This window comes from Artemia sp. Qi Xiang Cuo, chromosome 15 (assembly GCF_049724085.1).
Source record: "Artemia sp. Qi Xiang Cuo chromosome 15, ASM4972408v1, whole genome shotgun sequence".
Classification (NCBI taxonomy): Eukaryota; Metazoa; Arthropoda; class Branchiopoda; order Anostraca; family Artemiidae; genus Artemia; species Artemia sp. Qi Xiang Cuo.
In genome coordinates, this window is record NC_142808.1 from 21817893 (window position 1) to 21834406 (window position 16514).

A 16514-nucleotide genomic window follows, 5' to 3' on the forward strand; every position below is an offset into this window, starting at 1 on the left:
AATTGAATAATATTATCATCTATTCCGACTCTTTATCAAGCCTTGAGTTGCTGGCCTCAGCTCCTCAATATAAGTTGGACATTCACACTTATCATTGTCTCAGTATTATTGATAATCTTGCTTCAAGTGGCATAAACACTTACTTTCAGTACATTCCTAGCCACTCTGGCATAAGTGGTAATCATCAGGCTGATGAAATAGCAAAAAATGCTATAAATATTGACCAGCCAAGTGGGAGACCAATTTCAATTAGAGATATTTACCTATGGAGGATATCAGATATTAATTTTAATAAGATCAATCCTATCCTTTCCCCCTTTCCCAATAAGTATCTCTTTAAAATTTATCATAGAATTCGTTCTGGAACAAATGGACTAAATTTCCTTGCATTCTCATATAAGATTTCTAATTCAAGTGGTTCAATTCCCCTGTCCCCTCTTTGCAGGCATTGTAATATGAATAATGAAACAATTGACCATTGCCTATTTGAATGTAATATGCTGATGTCTGCACAACATACCTTGCTTTCTAAACAGTTAAAATACTTCAAACACCACAAAATCCCACTATCAGTCAAGAGCCTAGCCAACTATACCTGCACACAGAGCATAGAAATCGACATCTATCATCTTATATTTGAACTCCTAGAGTCGAAAGATCTGCTGAAAGATATCTGAATATATCTAATAAATATGAGGCAATCAAGCCAGTAGCTCTGTAGCCCACAGAGTGAAGCAGAAGGAAAAGGGCTAAATAGTTTTACTGAAAAGCCCGCCTGCTGTTAAATAGAAGAAAGAAGAAGATTTATAGGTAATAAAACTTATGATAAGGTTCTAGTGTTTTACAAAACTAAAAGAAGTATGCTGATCAAAGGATTAAACTGTATGTCATTGTCACTTCTGAGAATATCCCTGTCTGGTGGTACTACATAACCTAGCCTTGGGACATATAGGCTAGGCTACAAAACTAAAAGAAAATAGATTCATATGGCTTAATGTATGAACTCTCTATAGTAAAATTATACTTTAGGCTATCTTGGAAAGAGGTTAGGTTAGGAAAATGAAACTTTCAGGGATGGGTCTACAGGCTAAAGTAGGGTAAAAGACCACTTTTTGGGAAAGACCACTTTTCTTTGGCATTCCGGAAAAATAGCAATGGGTTTTTGGACCACCCCTTTTTACTACAACATGAAGCAATGTGAGGGCAGTAACAAGAACCTGCCTTCTTGGTCAAATTTTCACCAATGATTTGTCAGCACAAATTAAAATGTAGTCTCTGTTTTGATAAGCAATTGAAAAGAAAAATTATATTTAAATATTTATGATTTATAGAATAGATATCAAGCAATAAAAGTTACATTTTTAGAATCAAAAGAAAATCAGCTTTCTGTTTATATATGAATAAAACTGAAACACTAAAAGGATATGGGCTATACATCAAAATAGGGTAATTGGCATTTCCAAAGTCCCTGCAGGTAAGTCAATAAACTAATAGTTTCAAGTGGTTGATCTTAAATAATCTGAATAATAACCATATTGATGCATAGCTTAGATTTTTAGCCATTCATTAATATACCCTATTCTTCTCAATTCCTCTTTGGTAACAAGATGTGAGGGTTTTAGTTTTACATAATTTTGCTCAATTGGATACTGTTTTTTTGCCCTGTGTCCTTGGAAGGTATTTTGAAGTACCTACCTCCACTCCTTCTTCTTCTAGAGGACCCTGAAATTTGCCTGCATGATGGGTCTATAGGGCCACCTATTGAAGTTTTGACAAAACAACATTTTACCTTAATTTTCAGTTATCAGTTTTTTTTTCTCTGGTTTTAATTCTGAAAATGCAATTCTTGTTATTTGAGTAGAATTTTAAGCCATATCAATGTTTTTTTTCCAAAATTTAGAAATGTATTTGCATTTCTTTAAAACCTTATAAATTAGGATTGAGCAAAGTTGTGATGCTGAAAACAATTCTGTTGTACTTCATTTAAGCAGAAGATCTATTTTGCAAGGTTTTACTTTTATAACACACAAATTTTTAAAGGTCAGGCTCCTCTGGAGAGAGAAGGAGTAGAGGTAGGTATTTCAAACCACCTTCCCTGGACATACTTTAACCTGTAGACCCATCCCTGGGTAAATTTTTACCAAATCATATTATTGACAGTAAAATTTTAGAATTGTGACTTCTGATAAGGAGACATGTGTAGAAAACAATTCTTACTTTAAAATATATATACTGATCCTAGTTAACATATTATCCAAGGGGAGAACCTTTATCATCAAGTCTTTCTTCTTTTTTCCTTCTTTTTCCAACTTAAAGGAAAAAAATTTCAATTTTCTCCATGCTAAAATGCAATGTGTAAATCTTTTGAAGTTGCTGGTATAAATTGTTCTTATAGGTAGTGTTCATGCCAGCCAAGTTCAACAGACTTGGTTGAGGCCTTTTGCCTTGACCAAGTCTGTTGATTTTGAATTGAGGTTAGGTTGTATTAATATTTTGTATTTTTGCCAAAGCTTTATCTATCATTTAAAAAAAAACAGAATTAACAATGACCAGGATGAATGCTATCTATAAGAACAATTTATTTGGCAATTTCAAAAGATTTTAGCATGGAAGAAATTGAATTTTTTTTTAAGTTGTGCCAACTTAAGTACCTACCTCCACTCTTTCTCCCTTTAGAGGGCACTGACCTGTAGAAATATCGAAACCTTGCAAAATAGATCTTTTGCTTAAATAAAGTACAAGAAAAGTATTTTCAGCTTCAGAATTTTGCTCAATCCCAATTAATGAGGTTTCAAAGATCTGCAAATTCTTTTCTTGGATTTAGAAAAAATCCATTGATATAGCTTTAAATTCTACTCAAATAATAAGAATTTCAATACTAAAACTAAAAATTAAGGTATAATTTGGTATTGTCTAAATTCAAATAGATATAGACCTATCAAGTATAAAAATTTCCAAGACTTAGAAGTCAGAAAAGGGTTAACATAGGGTAAATTTGTAGTTGGTTATACAATTTAGCTAGGATGAAAGTGAAGATGTCATATGTTGCCTTTTTTTATGCTCTTTCATAATTCAATAATTGCATCTTGAGCCCTTAAAGGGACCCCAAAGGTATATCAGTTTTGTAACCACACAGAGAAGTTATCAATACTAGTTAAGGTATTTAAAAGTGATTAAAACATATCACTAGTATATAAATAAGTTGTTCAAGAGTAATATATTCCAAAAATACTTATTTATAACAATTCAGACCTCATTTATTACACCACCAAATTATAAACCACTTTTCTACTATTTCAATTTAAGTGTGCATTTTCTGAAGGCCATCAACTAAAAGTATGGCTGATTTTTTTATTCAAAACTTTGCTACCAACAATTCAGGGTATATATTTTCACATTAGGGTGGGGGGTAAAGTTCATGGTAAATTTGCAGAGGGCTATATTTGCAGAGAACATTTATTTCTATCCATATTTTACCATATCTGCTTATATTTGATATTAAGTTTCTTTTTTAAGAGGTTTTCCCTGGTGTTTCACTCTATTTACCTGCATTTTGATGTTAGAAAATTGTTATTTTCTATTCACAAGGGACTTGTCCTTTGTCTGCTAATAAACAGCTGTGTGTTTATTTGTAAATAAGGCCAGGCTGAGTTTCAGTGTCCTTCTCTTTCGTCCGAATTTGCAGCCAGCAATATAGCGCAGTTGCCAAACGCTCAATACTAAAAACACCATTGATTACGTTGGCTCGTCCGTTTTTGCGTTTTTTTGGTGGATAATTTGTGCAGAAGGGAGCAATAACAAACAAACAAGAGGCCGAATTGGTACCAGCGGGACTTTAATCCTTAAACTGCTGGGACTAGGTGATTTGAGTATTGCACTTCCCACATTCTGTCTACCTCAAAAATCGTCAAGGCAATAAATTTAGCTTTCTTAGAATCGACAAATTACACACCTGTGAAGTTTTTTTTTAAACATTGATGTTCCAGAACATTTTTCAAGTAATCCCGCTTTTTTAAATTTGGTGCCGATAGAGTAAAACCACAGTGCACTATTCGTCCTATACTTGTAAAAATGCCACCAAAACAACCTAGCACGAGTCCAAAAAAGGGACCTGAACAGTGTGCAGTTTGCGGTTGTAATTTAGATGAAGAATCAAGTGCAATGAATTGTGATGGTTGCAATCAATGGCTTTGTATAGATTGTCCTGAAATGACTGTGCCGGAGTATGCTCTCTTAACAAAGATGACAAGGCGTAGCGGATGCGAGTGACATTGTCCTATGTGTAAAGGTGACAAACAAGCAAGACTAAATGCATCAGATATGCAAAATGTTATTACCAAATCCCTTGAACCGATTCAACCAGCCCTATCGGTTATTCAGGATCTTGATGTGAAAATTAAAGATGCCGTCAAAATGTCTTTTAGTGAGTTTAAGCATGAAGTGATTGAAGACAAGGATCGTAGATTGCAAGCCATTGAGACACGGATAGATACCCTTGAGCAAACGACTGGTACCGCCGTTGACCAGGACTTGCTGAATTGTCTTGTAGTCTCGCAGGTACAAGCTTTAAAAACCTATCTTGACAGCCACTCAGAGATCAAAATGAAGCAGTTAATAGTCAAAGATAGAGACAGACAGAGACGTAAACTGAACCTTGTTGTTTTTGGAGTGCCGGCAAAACCAGAAGACTGACAGTTTATTCAGCAGTGTTTGTCCCAAGAGTATAGCCTTCCAAATATATCCGTCATAAATCCCCGTCGCTTAGCCAACTCGAACAACCAAACTAACACAAACTCACCTATCATTTTTTACACTGTCAACCATGAAACAAATAAAAAATTTCTCCAAGAGTCGTGTGAAAATACAGGAACTGGCAGAATTTAGTTAAGGAACAACGTATCCAAAGCAGACTGGACTAAAAGAGCCAAGCTCTATGAAGAGATCCAAGTTTGGTGAGCAAATGGAGAGACGGATATTGGGATTTGGGGTGGCAAAATCATATCAAAAACTTGCTACCTCCAGCCCCTCCAACTCATATGGAACTCTGGGCTGCCGAAACCTGTACAGAGAATCTCTTCTAGTGAATTATTAGATGTAAGTGATGCTTTTGCTAGTGGGGAGTGGGACAATTGTTTTTACAGTGCTAGATCTGGACAAACCATTGAATCACTGAGTTCTGAAAAATCATCAACTCCCTCTGATAGTGGAAGCTTTGCGAAGATTAGTCCCCTTAGTGTTATTTTCAGCAATGTTGACTGTCTAACTTCAAAGTTTCAAGAAATTAAGTGTGTTATTACATCAGGCGCTTCAGATATTTATGCCTTCTATGAAGTGAAACCAAAAAGGACTGCTATCCCTCTGACAGAACAACAGATACAGATACCGGGATACAAAATAATCAGCAACCTATCAAAGGAGAAAGGAAGGGGAATCGTCCTATACATCTGAGATACTTTCCAGGTAAGAAATATTAATACTGAATATAAGCCTTACTTAGTATGGATTTCTAGCCCCGGCTGATGTGAAAGTAGACATTTTGGGACAATTTACAGAAATCTTAGGTCAATTCCTGGAGAAATGTCACTGGTTGAAGTGGTCCACTCAAGAGACAGACATATTACAAGGACAGCTCACCTTCTCATACTCGGTGATTCTAACATACCTTCCGTCTAATTGATAGATGGCTGTGGCTCTTCTGGACAGAAATCAGTTGTACCATTTCTTGAGTGTCTAGCTAACTATTCACTTTACCAAGCTGTAAATTTTCCGACTAGGCACCGGGATGGCCACCCCCCATCATTGCTGGACCTTGTAATAGTACACGACCATGAAGCGCTCTTAGACGTGGCCCCACTACCACCCTTTAGTGCTAGCGATCACGCTACCATACGATCCTCCCTTAGGCTCTATCCAGAAAAATCAGTTTTTACCAAACATGTGTATAGAGATTACCGTCTGATGAAGCAAGAGTTGGTGGGGCACGATCGGTCCTTTATCACTGAGAATGATGTTGATAAATCGTGGAATATGATGAAGAAAATACTTCTAGAGGTTTCAGAGAAAAATACTGTAGTAAGATGAGTTCGTAAACCCAAAACGCTACCATTTGTGACTAAAAAATTAAAGAGAGCAAGAAACAAAAATAAAAGGTATTGGAAACTATATAAACAGAATATACACGATAAGAACCACTACACAAAATATACCAAGACACGAAATCAAGTCAGAAATCTATTCAGAAAGTTATTTGAACAGCATGAGGAGGCTGTAGCAGCTGCAAGCAAGTTAAATCCAAATCGCTTTTGGAATTATGCCTCAGCCCGTAAACCTGGTAGACACTCTGTTACGCAACTTAAAGATAATGACTGTATAACAGATGACCCAATAGAAATTGCCAACGCCGTAAATAGGCAGTTTACATCTGTAATTACTCCACCTGATAATGCCCCTCTTCCAGACCCCCCCACCGATACCCTCATAACCCCGATGCCCCCGCGTACCGTCAATAGGGTAGATGTAGAGGCACGCCTAAAAAAGTTGAATCCAAATTAGTCGGTGGGACCTGATGGTGTACACCCAAGGCTTCTTAAAGAATTGCATGTTGAACTATCAGGCCCGCTCACTCACCTTTTTCAGAAATCCCTTGATGAAAAGTGTATCTCGCAGGATTGGTACACGGCCCACATAACTTCCATACATAAGGGTGGCAGCAAAGAAGACACAAGCCATTACCGGCCAATCAGTGTCACCACTTCAGTCAGTAAGCTACCAGAAGAGATTGTTAACACTGCAATCCTGAAACACTTGACAACCAATAGACTGTTCTCATCATGTCAGCATGGCTTTAGGTCTGGTTGGTCGGTTGAAACAAACTTGATTGATTCTTATAATTATATCACCGATCTTCTAGACCAGGGGTTCCCAGTCGATATCATACTACTCGATTTGGCAAAGGCGTTTGACAAAGTCTGCCATAAAAGACTTCGAATCAAGCTCCAAGCTATTGGGGTGAGTGGCGGTGTAGTTGAGTGGGTGATGCAGTTCTTAACAGATAGGAAACAGACGGTTAAAGTATTTGGCGAGGATGGAAGGACGTTTTTCTCCAAGGTGGCCGCTGTTGGAAGTGGTGTCCCCCAGGGCACGGTTTTGGGTCCGACTTTATTTAATATATATATAAATGACGTGCCAAAAATCCTAAATAACAAAGTAAGCCTCTACGCTGATGACTCGAAACTTATCGGTCGTGCAGACACAGCAAAGAATATTAAGTCGATCCAACTGGACCTCGATACATTTACTCACTGGACTAATATTTGGAGGCTTGAATTCGACGCATCAAAATGCAAGACTCTCCACCTTGGGAAGAAAAACCCACACACTCAGTACCATATGGATTGTAGGGATGGGTCCCGAAATGCGATTTCGAGCAGCCACGCGGCGAGAGATCTTGGTGTCCTGGTAGACGATGAATTGAAATTTCATATTCATGCACAAGCGACTATTGTGAAGGCTAATCAGACTCTTGGCTTAATCAAAAGAACATTCACTAGCAGATCTCCAACTGTTATGACCAAGCTATACAAGAGTCTAGTTTGACCAAGGCTAGAGTTTGGAATGTGTATCGCATGCCCAATCAATAAGACAGACCAAGCAGCTTTAGAATCAGTCCAGAGGAGGGCAACGAAATGTATTAGAGACCTCTATGATGTCCCTTATCCATCCCGTCTCCGTAAGCTTAGAATACCATCTCTAACATATCGTCACAAACGAGGTGATGTGATAACAGCATACAAGCTCCTAAATGCTGAGGATACCATTCCTGGCCTTTTTCAACCGGACAATTCAAACAGAACTCGTGGTCATTCTCAAAAGCAATTCCGAAAACCAGCCAACACCAGACTAAGGAACAAGTTCTTCTCAAATAGAGTTGTCAGCTTGTGGAACTCCCTTAGTGAAAAAACAGTAACATCTACCAGCGTGGATGCGTTTAAGTCATCAGTGGATAGAGAGTGGCTCAACAAACCGTGGTGCACCATTTGGGACGCCACAAATGATGATTAACTATCATCACTGAAGCTGGCGGACACAGGATTCGTCCTATCGCTAGCAAGTGCGATTTAAGGTAATAATTTAGCTAGGATGAAAGTGAGAACATCATTTGATGCTTTTTGTTTGTTCTAGGGGCTCAAGCTGCAATTAGCCCCAGAAGCAATTAGTGAATGATGAAAGAGCATAAAAAAGGCATCAAATGACATTTTCACTTTCATTCTAGCTAATTTTAATCAATCAAGCATTTATTACCCACTCAAGAGACAAAAACAGTAGAGTAAACACAAAAAGAAAAGGGCATACACTGAAAGATTCATAATATATATAAAAGTGCATTGAGATCACATTAACCAGTATCCAAAATAGGTAGAATATCACTTAAATTAAAAAAATAAAACAAAATAAGCTAATTGATCATAAGGACCAATGCAGAAAGCTGTTTGCTTGTACATCCTCCCAAAAAGGACAGACAGGGCATCATTAACTGGCAAATTATTTATGAGGTACCAATTTTGGGTGGACCTTGGGAGGTACATAAATTTTTTTGCAAATTTAAAATAATTAGTCTGCAACTTCTTCCTATCCCTTTTATGGAGGATGTGATTGAGCTGGGGCACAATATGCGCTATATGGGTGACCAAGTGCCCTCTGGTTGAACTGTCTGCAATTAGCCCCAAGCCTAGTTTGTAGCTATTTGATGATTCTGAATACAATGTTGCTAAGTGTCATGTCATTCACTTTGGTATCTTTAGAATCTTTGACTCTCTTATTTACTCTCTGGCTGCTTAATCTCCTCTGCAAATAGTGATTGAGATCTTGAGTTACCATTGACTATAAATTAAAATTCAGTACCCATGCTAAGAAGTCTGCTGCTGGTGCTAGTTCAACTTTTGGGCTGATTAAATATACCCTTTTCAATTGTTTCCCCAAAACAATTAGTCTTATGTATAAAGGATTAGTTTGACCCAAGCTTGCACTTGTAATATCTATAGCCTCATTATTTTAAAAAAGTTTGGAAGACATGGAAAGACATCCTGCCAAAGTGATACCTGGAATGTGGAAGCTTTCTTACTCTGCTAAGCTGAAACTCTCTATACTTTTATACAGGAGAAATAGAGGTCATACCATTTAAATCTACTAGTTGATAGAGGCCAACACTCTCCCAGCATTATTTTATATTTTTGGTCCTAATGGCAGAATATTTTGAATAAACATGAAATATAATATTACTACTTTAAATGACCTTAAATTCTATTATGCTGGCATAGAAGGATTTTTCCTTGTGGTATGCCTGCCAGTATTGACTTCAAAGTTTGGCTGAGAACACTTATGCATCCAAGTGTACACACCACTCGTTTTGGCCCCAGTCCTTGTTGACACCTTCTTTGGATGTTCCAAGGGTTTGATGTTGGATAGTTCAATTACTTAGGGAGTTTAAAAGTAGAGTAGCACAGTTGGGGGGGGAGTGGTAACATTTTTTGTGGTTAGTAGCTTGTTTGGAAATTTTTTGGGAGCTTCCCCAGATTCTCTGGTCAGGGTGATAGAGATAGGGCTTGAATTGACAAGTAAGAGTTGGCTTGTAGTTGATTGAATACTGTGCTGATTTCACCTCTTTTTCTACTTTAGCTAAGGGTTGGAATTTTTAATGCTGCAAGCCTCTCATGGCACAGGAGGGTTGTTGGGTTATATGGTATTTTGGATACATGCTGCTGGATATTTTGAAGGAGTTGTTTATCTCCCTTGAATTGTAAGGAAGCTAGTGTTACACAAAACTCAAGCACTAAGTGTGCCAACAGCTGAGAGAGTGTATTGATGGAACTCCAGCTACAAGTCCACCCTGTCATTTTTCAGGCCAGACAATCCCAGGGTGCCAAATTTACAAAAAAAAGCATAGTTTCAAAGGATAAATGGAAGGAGAAATTTAATTCACATCATTGTTTCTTATTTCAACTGATATTGCTGATTTGCTGCTCTATGACTTGAAGTAAAAGAGTAAAATGATGATTGTGCCTATGCATAATTTAAAAATTTCAGGGGATAGACATTAGAAATTTGTGGTTATTACTGAATTATATAGGCCTTACAATACAATTAAAGCAAAAATATAACGACCAGGGGAAATCTGGGAAAGAAATGTTTCATATCCATTACATCAAGCAAAATTATACATGATTTGAATAAATCCAAACAGCTAAGGCAAATGAAGTTAGAATACATGCAACAAAAAGCCTCACAATAAATCCCAAATGAAAGTAAAAGACAGAGAAATCTGTAGTTGGAATATATGTGACAGGGATGATCATACCAAATTGTAAATGAAATCTGAAGTTAGAGGACTTGCAATAGTGAAACTCACAACAAGTCCCTAGAGAAAATAAATCATGGGCAGCACAATAGCGCTGCCTTAGTAAAGAACAATGTTGGCACAATGTATTATTTATTTTCTTCTTCTTTGATACAAGGGCACTTTGTATAAAGGAGTTGTCATAGAAACTTGGAAAAGGGCTTATTCAATTGGAAATTGGAAAGACTAGTGCCCTTATTAATAGTCAAAAGTGATTGGAAGGCAACTAACACCCCTTCCATGCCCACCATTTCCCCACACACATCCAATCAAAATTTTTAGATAGCCATTTTGTTCAGCATAGTTGATTTCCACTCCCCCACAGCCCTCAGGGCAAGGGTTTTAAGTTATGCCCTGGGGGCATATAAGAACAATATTGGCACAATATATTATTTTTTCTTTCCTTTAGACCAGGGCACTTTATATTGAAGAAGTTGTTGTAGAAACTTTGAAAAGGGCTCATTCAATTGGAAATTAAAGTGGCTTGTGCCATTTTTAATAGTCACAAGTGATTGCAAGGCAACTAACACCCCTTCCACGCCCACCATTTCCCAAAACACATCTGGTCAAAATTTTGAGATAGCTATTTTGTTCAGCATAGTTGATTTCCAGATAGAAATTATGTTTTGAGGAGGACACTCCCCCACAGCCCTCAGGGCAAGGGTTGTAAGTTATGCCCTTGGGGCATATAAGGTTTTTTATAGAAAGCATTGTCATAGAAACTTCGAAAAAGGCTCATTTGATTGGAAATTTAAAGGGCTAGTGCCCTTTTTAATAGTCAAAAGTGATTGGATTGCAACTAACCCGCCTCTCATGCCCACCTTTTCCCCAAACACATCCAATCAAAATTTTGAGATGGCCATTTTGTTCAATATAGTTGAAAGTTCTGGAAATTAAGTCTTTTAGGATGACAACCCCCCCCCCTCACAGTACTCAGTTCAAGCATTGTAATTTATCCCCTGGGAGCATATAAGGTTTTTATAGAAAGCATTGTCATAGAAACTTCAAAAAGGGCTCATTTGATTGGAAATTGAAATGGATAGTTCCCTTTTGAATAGTCGAAAGTGATTGGAAGGCAACTACCCCCCTTCTATGCCCACCATTTCCCTAAACACATCCAATCAAAATTTGGAGATAGCCATTTTGTTCAACATAGTTGAGAGTTCTGGAAATTTTTGAGCGAACACTCCCCCCACAGTTTTCAGGGCAAGGGTTATTAGTTATGCCTTGAGGGCATATAAGGTTTTTATTGAAATATTTGTTATATAAACTCGAAAAAGGGCTCATTCAATTCGAAATTCAAATCTTTGAGGATGCCAACCCCTCCCCCTCAGAGCCCTCAGGGCAAGGGTTACAAGTTATGCTTTGGGGGCATATAAGGGTTTTATTGAAAGATTTGTTGTAAAAACTTAAAAAGGGTGCATTTGATTGGAAATTCAAAGGGCTAGTGCCCTTTTTAATAGTCAAAAGTTGAAAGTGAGTGTACTTTAGACCAGGACCCTTCATATCAAAGGAGTTGTTGTAGAAACTTCAAAAAGGGCTCATTTGATTGGAAATTGGCATGGCTTGAGCCCTTTTTAAGTCGAAAGTGATTGGAAGGCAACTAACACCCCTTCCATGCCCACCATTTCCCCAAACACATCCAATCAAAATCTTGAGAAAGCCTTTTGTTTAGCATAGTTGATTTCCAGATATAAATTATATTTTTGAGGAGGACACTCAACCACTGCCCTCAAGGCAAGGGTTGTAAGTTATACCCTGGGACATATAAGGTCTTTATAGAAAGTATTGCCATAGAAACTTCAAAAAAGGCTCATTCAATTTGAAATTCAAAGGGCTAGTGCCCTTTTCAATAGTCGAAAGTGATTGGAGGGCAACTAACCCCCCTCTCACACCCACCTTTTCCCCAAACACAGCCAATCAAAATTTTGAGATAGCCATTTTGTTCAATATAGTTGAAAGTTCTGGAATTTAGGTCTTTGAGGATGACAACCCCACCAAAGCCCTCAGGGCAAGAGCTGTAAGTTATCCCTGGGGGCATATAAGATTTTTATAGAAAGCATTGTCATAGAAACTTCAAAAAGGGCTCATATGATTGGAAATTGAAATGGCTAGTGCCCTTTTTAATAGTTAAAAGTGATTGGAAGACCACTAACACCCCTTACACACCTACTTTTTATCCAAACGCATCCAATCAAAATTTTGAGATACCCATTTTTGTCAAAGTAGTTTAAAGGTCCAGAAAATATATCTTCGAAGATGACACTCCCCTCACATCCCTCGGGGTATGGGCTGTAAGTTATGCCCTGGGGACACGTATTGTTTATATTGAAAGCATTGTCATAGAAACTTGAAAAAGGCCTCATTCGATTGGAAATTCAAAGGGCTAGTGCTGTTTTAAATTGTCAAAAGTGATTTGAGGGCAACTAACCCCTCTCTCATGCCCAAATTTCCCCAAACACATCCAATGAAAATTTTAGATAGCCATTTTGTTCAACGTAGTTAAAAGTTTTAGAAATTAGGTCTTTGAGGATGATAACCCCTCCTGAGCCCCCGGGACAAGGGTTGTAAGTTATGCCCTGGTGTTATATAAGGTTTTTATAGATAGTGATGTTGTTGAAACTTCCAAAAGGACTTTCCCCAAACACACCCAATCAAAATTTTGAGATAGCCATTTTGTTTAACATAGCTAAAAAGTCTGGAAATTAAATTTTTGAGGATTACACTCTCCCCAGAACCCTCAGGACAAGGGTTGTAAGTTATGCCCTGGGGGCATATAAGGCTTTTATGGAAAGTGTTGTCATAGAGACTTCAAAAAAGGCTCATTTCATTCGAGATTCAAAGGGCTAGTGCTCTTTTTAGTAGTCAAAAGTAATGTGAGGGCAACTAACCCCCCTCTCATGCCCACCTTTTCCCCAAACACATCCAATCAAAATTTTGGGATAGCCATTTTGTTCCATGTAGTTGAAAGTTCTGGAAATTAGGTCTTTGAGGATGACAACCCCCCCACAGCCCTTAGGGCAAGGTTTGTAAGTTATGCCCTGGGGGCATATAAGATTTTTTATAGAAAGTGTTGTCATAGAAACTTCAAAAAGGGCTCATCTGATTGGAGATTGAAATGGCTATTGCCCTTTTTAATAGTTGAAAGTGATTGGAAGGGAGCTAACACCCCTTTCATGCCCACCATTTATCCAAACACATCCAATCAAAATTTTAAGATAAACATTTTATTCAAAGTAGTTGAAAGGTCCAGAAATTATATCTTCGAAGATGACACTCCCCCTAGAGCCCTCAGGGTAAGGGTTGTAAGTTACGCCCTGGGGGCATATAAGGTTTTTATTGAAAGCTTTGTTGTAGAAACTTGAAAAAGGACTCATTCAATTGGAAATTTAAAGGGCTACTGCTGTTTTTATCAGTCAAAAGTGATTGGAGGGCAACTAACCCCGCTCTCACGCCCACCTTTCCTCAAACACATCCAATCAAAATTTTGAGATATCCATTTTGTTCAACATAGTTAAAAGTTTTAGAAATTAGGTGTTTGAGGATGATAACCCCCTCAGGGCAAGGGTTGTAAGTTATGCCCTGGGGGCATATAAGGTTTTTATAGATAGTGATGTTGTAGAAACTTCTAAAACGGCTCATTCAATTGGAAATTAGAAAGGCTTATGCCCTTTTTAATAGTCGAAAGTCATTGGAGGATAACTAACCCCCTCTCACACCTATCATTTCCCCAAACACATCCAATCAAAGTTTTGAGATAACTATTTGGTTTGACATAGCTAAAAAGTTCTGGAAATTAGGTCTTTGAGGATGACAACCCCCCACAACCCTCAGGGCAAGGGTTGTAAGTTATGTCCTGGGGACATATAAGATTTATATAGAAAGTGTTGTCATAGAAACTTCAAAAAGGGCTCATTTGAGTGGAAATTGAAATGACTAGTGCCCTTTTCAACAGTCGAAAGTGATTGGAAGGCAATTAACACCCCTTCCATGCCCACCATTTATCCAAACACATCCAATCAAATTTTGAGATAGCCATTTTGTTCAACGTAGTTGAAAGGTCCAGAAATTATATCTCTGAGGATGACACTCCCCCCACAGCCCTCAGGGTAAGGGTTTTAAGTTATGCCCTGGGGGCATTTAAGGTTTTTATAGACAGTGTTGTTGTAGTAACTTCAAAAAGGGCTCATTTGATTGGAAAGTAAAAGGGCTAGTGCTGTTTTTAATAGTCAAAAGTGACTGGAGAGCAGCTAACCCCCCTCTCACACCCACCATTTCCCCAAACACATCCAATCAAAATTTTGAGATAGCCATTTTGTTCAATGTAGTTGAAAATTCTGGAAATTAGGTCTTTGAGGATGACACCCCCCTCCTCAGCCCTCTGGGCAAGGGTTGTAAGTTATGCCCTGGGGGCATATAAGATTTTTATTGAAAGAGTTGTCATAGAAACTTCAAAAAGGCTCATTCGATTGGAAATTGAAAGGGCTAGTGCCTTTTTTAATAGTTGAAAGTGATTGGAGAGCAACTAAAATCTCCCTCTCAATTCCACCATTTCCCCATACACAGCCAATCAAAATTTTTAGATAGCCGTTTTTTTTAACGTAGCTGAAAGTTCTGGAAATTAGGTCTTTGAGGATGACAATCCCCTCACAGCCCTCAGGGCAAGGGTTGTAATTTATGCCCTTTTTAATAGTTAAAAGTGATTGGTAAGGTTGACATTTTCCTAGTAAAGATCGATGTGGGTACAATGTATTATTATTATTTTTTTCTTTTGTTTAGACCAGGGAACTAAGTATCAAAGGAGTTATCGTAGGAACTTCGAAAAGGGCTCATTTGATTGAAAATATAAAGTCTAAAAAAAAAACAACTATAAAGTCTTAAAAAAACGAAAAGATTTAAAGTCTTATTTTCTTTTTCCCTGAAAAGACAATGTCAATATAAAACGAACAGAAATTAATTAAAAAAAGCTTTTCCACAAAATAAGTTTTTCAAAGAAAAGTAAAGAACTCTATTAAACCAGAAATGAGCAAAAATAAAATCAAATAATTACCAAGCCTGAAACTACCACAAATCAGCATCAATAAATAAATGAAGCCCAAAACGCACATAAATTACAATAAATAATCGAGTCAAACTCAAAAGGAGGAGAAATTAACATGAGTAGGGTTCAAAACCCTTATGCCTTCCCAAGGCCAGAACATAGTTTGCACTGTACTGAAAAAAATACAAATGAATGTGCATTGTCAGTTTAATTTACATAGATTGTCAGTTTAATATACATATATTTAATAATCAAAATGTTAATATTGTTTGATTTATTAAAGTTATAAAAGTAAAAACATATGTATTTTTTCAGTAATTATATATATATATATATATATATATATATATATATATATATATATATATATATATATATATATATTCTTTACGTTTCAACCTACATATTCTTTACGTTTCAACATACATATATATATATATATATATATATATATATATATATATATATATATATATATATATATATTCTTTACGTTTCAACCTACATTTAGGCACACAATCTGAAGGCCCATTTATTCAGAGAATGGGTTTCAAAACTTTAACACATATTTTAAAAGACCATAGATCCAGAAGATACGTCCTTCGTAATAAAATACTTAATTTAAAATCCTTATTATATCCGATTTTGTCCCCTCGAGATTTTCACCAGATTTTACAAATCTCACATAGGTCTTTCAGACACATATTCCATTTAGGAAAAACTCGTTTATCGGAAAAATTCTCAAAACTGGAATTTCAACAGTTTCAACAAACACGGATTTTCCTTCCTAGGTTTTGTCTTGGTCCTCCGTTGGAAAATCTTCCCTCTAAGATTTTTAAATCCAAGGAGCTATGTATTCTTTTTATTTAACCGCCATTTGTAATGACTCAAACAAACATATATACATCGGAAATTATTACGGGTGTGGAGTCTGCTGTCTTTGGCTATCGCTGAGAATTCGAGAATTCAGAGCTGATCAGAAGTGAAATTGTAAAAAGTATTATAGATTATAGGCCATCTTTATCACTTTTAACTCAATCAAAGGAAGAAATTAAAAACCTCCGAAATTTAAAAAAAGAC

The 16514-nt window shown here is 37.0% G+C and overlaps 1 pseudogene across 1 annotated transcript in view; it reads left to right on the plus strand.

Moving 5' to 3' along the window:
* Window positions 1-566: 566 nt before the first annotated feature.
* LOC148943448 (cytoplasmic dynein 1 intermediate chain 2-like) overlaps window positions 567-16514 on the plus strand; it is a 35489-nt pseudogene continuing 19541 nt past the window's right edge. The window contains exon 1 of the transcript XR_016142923.1: window positions 567-810. The product of XR_016142923.1 is annotated as a cytoplasmic dynein 1 intermediate chain 2-like (transcript). The remainder of the gene's footprint in view (window positions 811-16514) is intronic.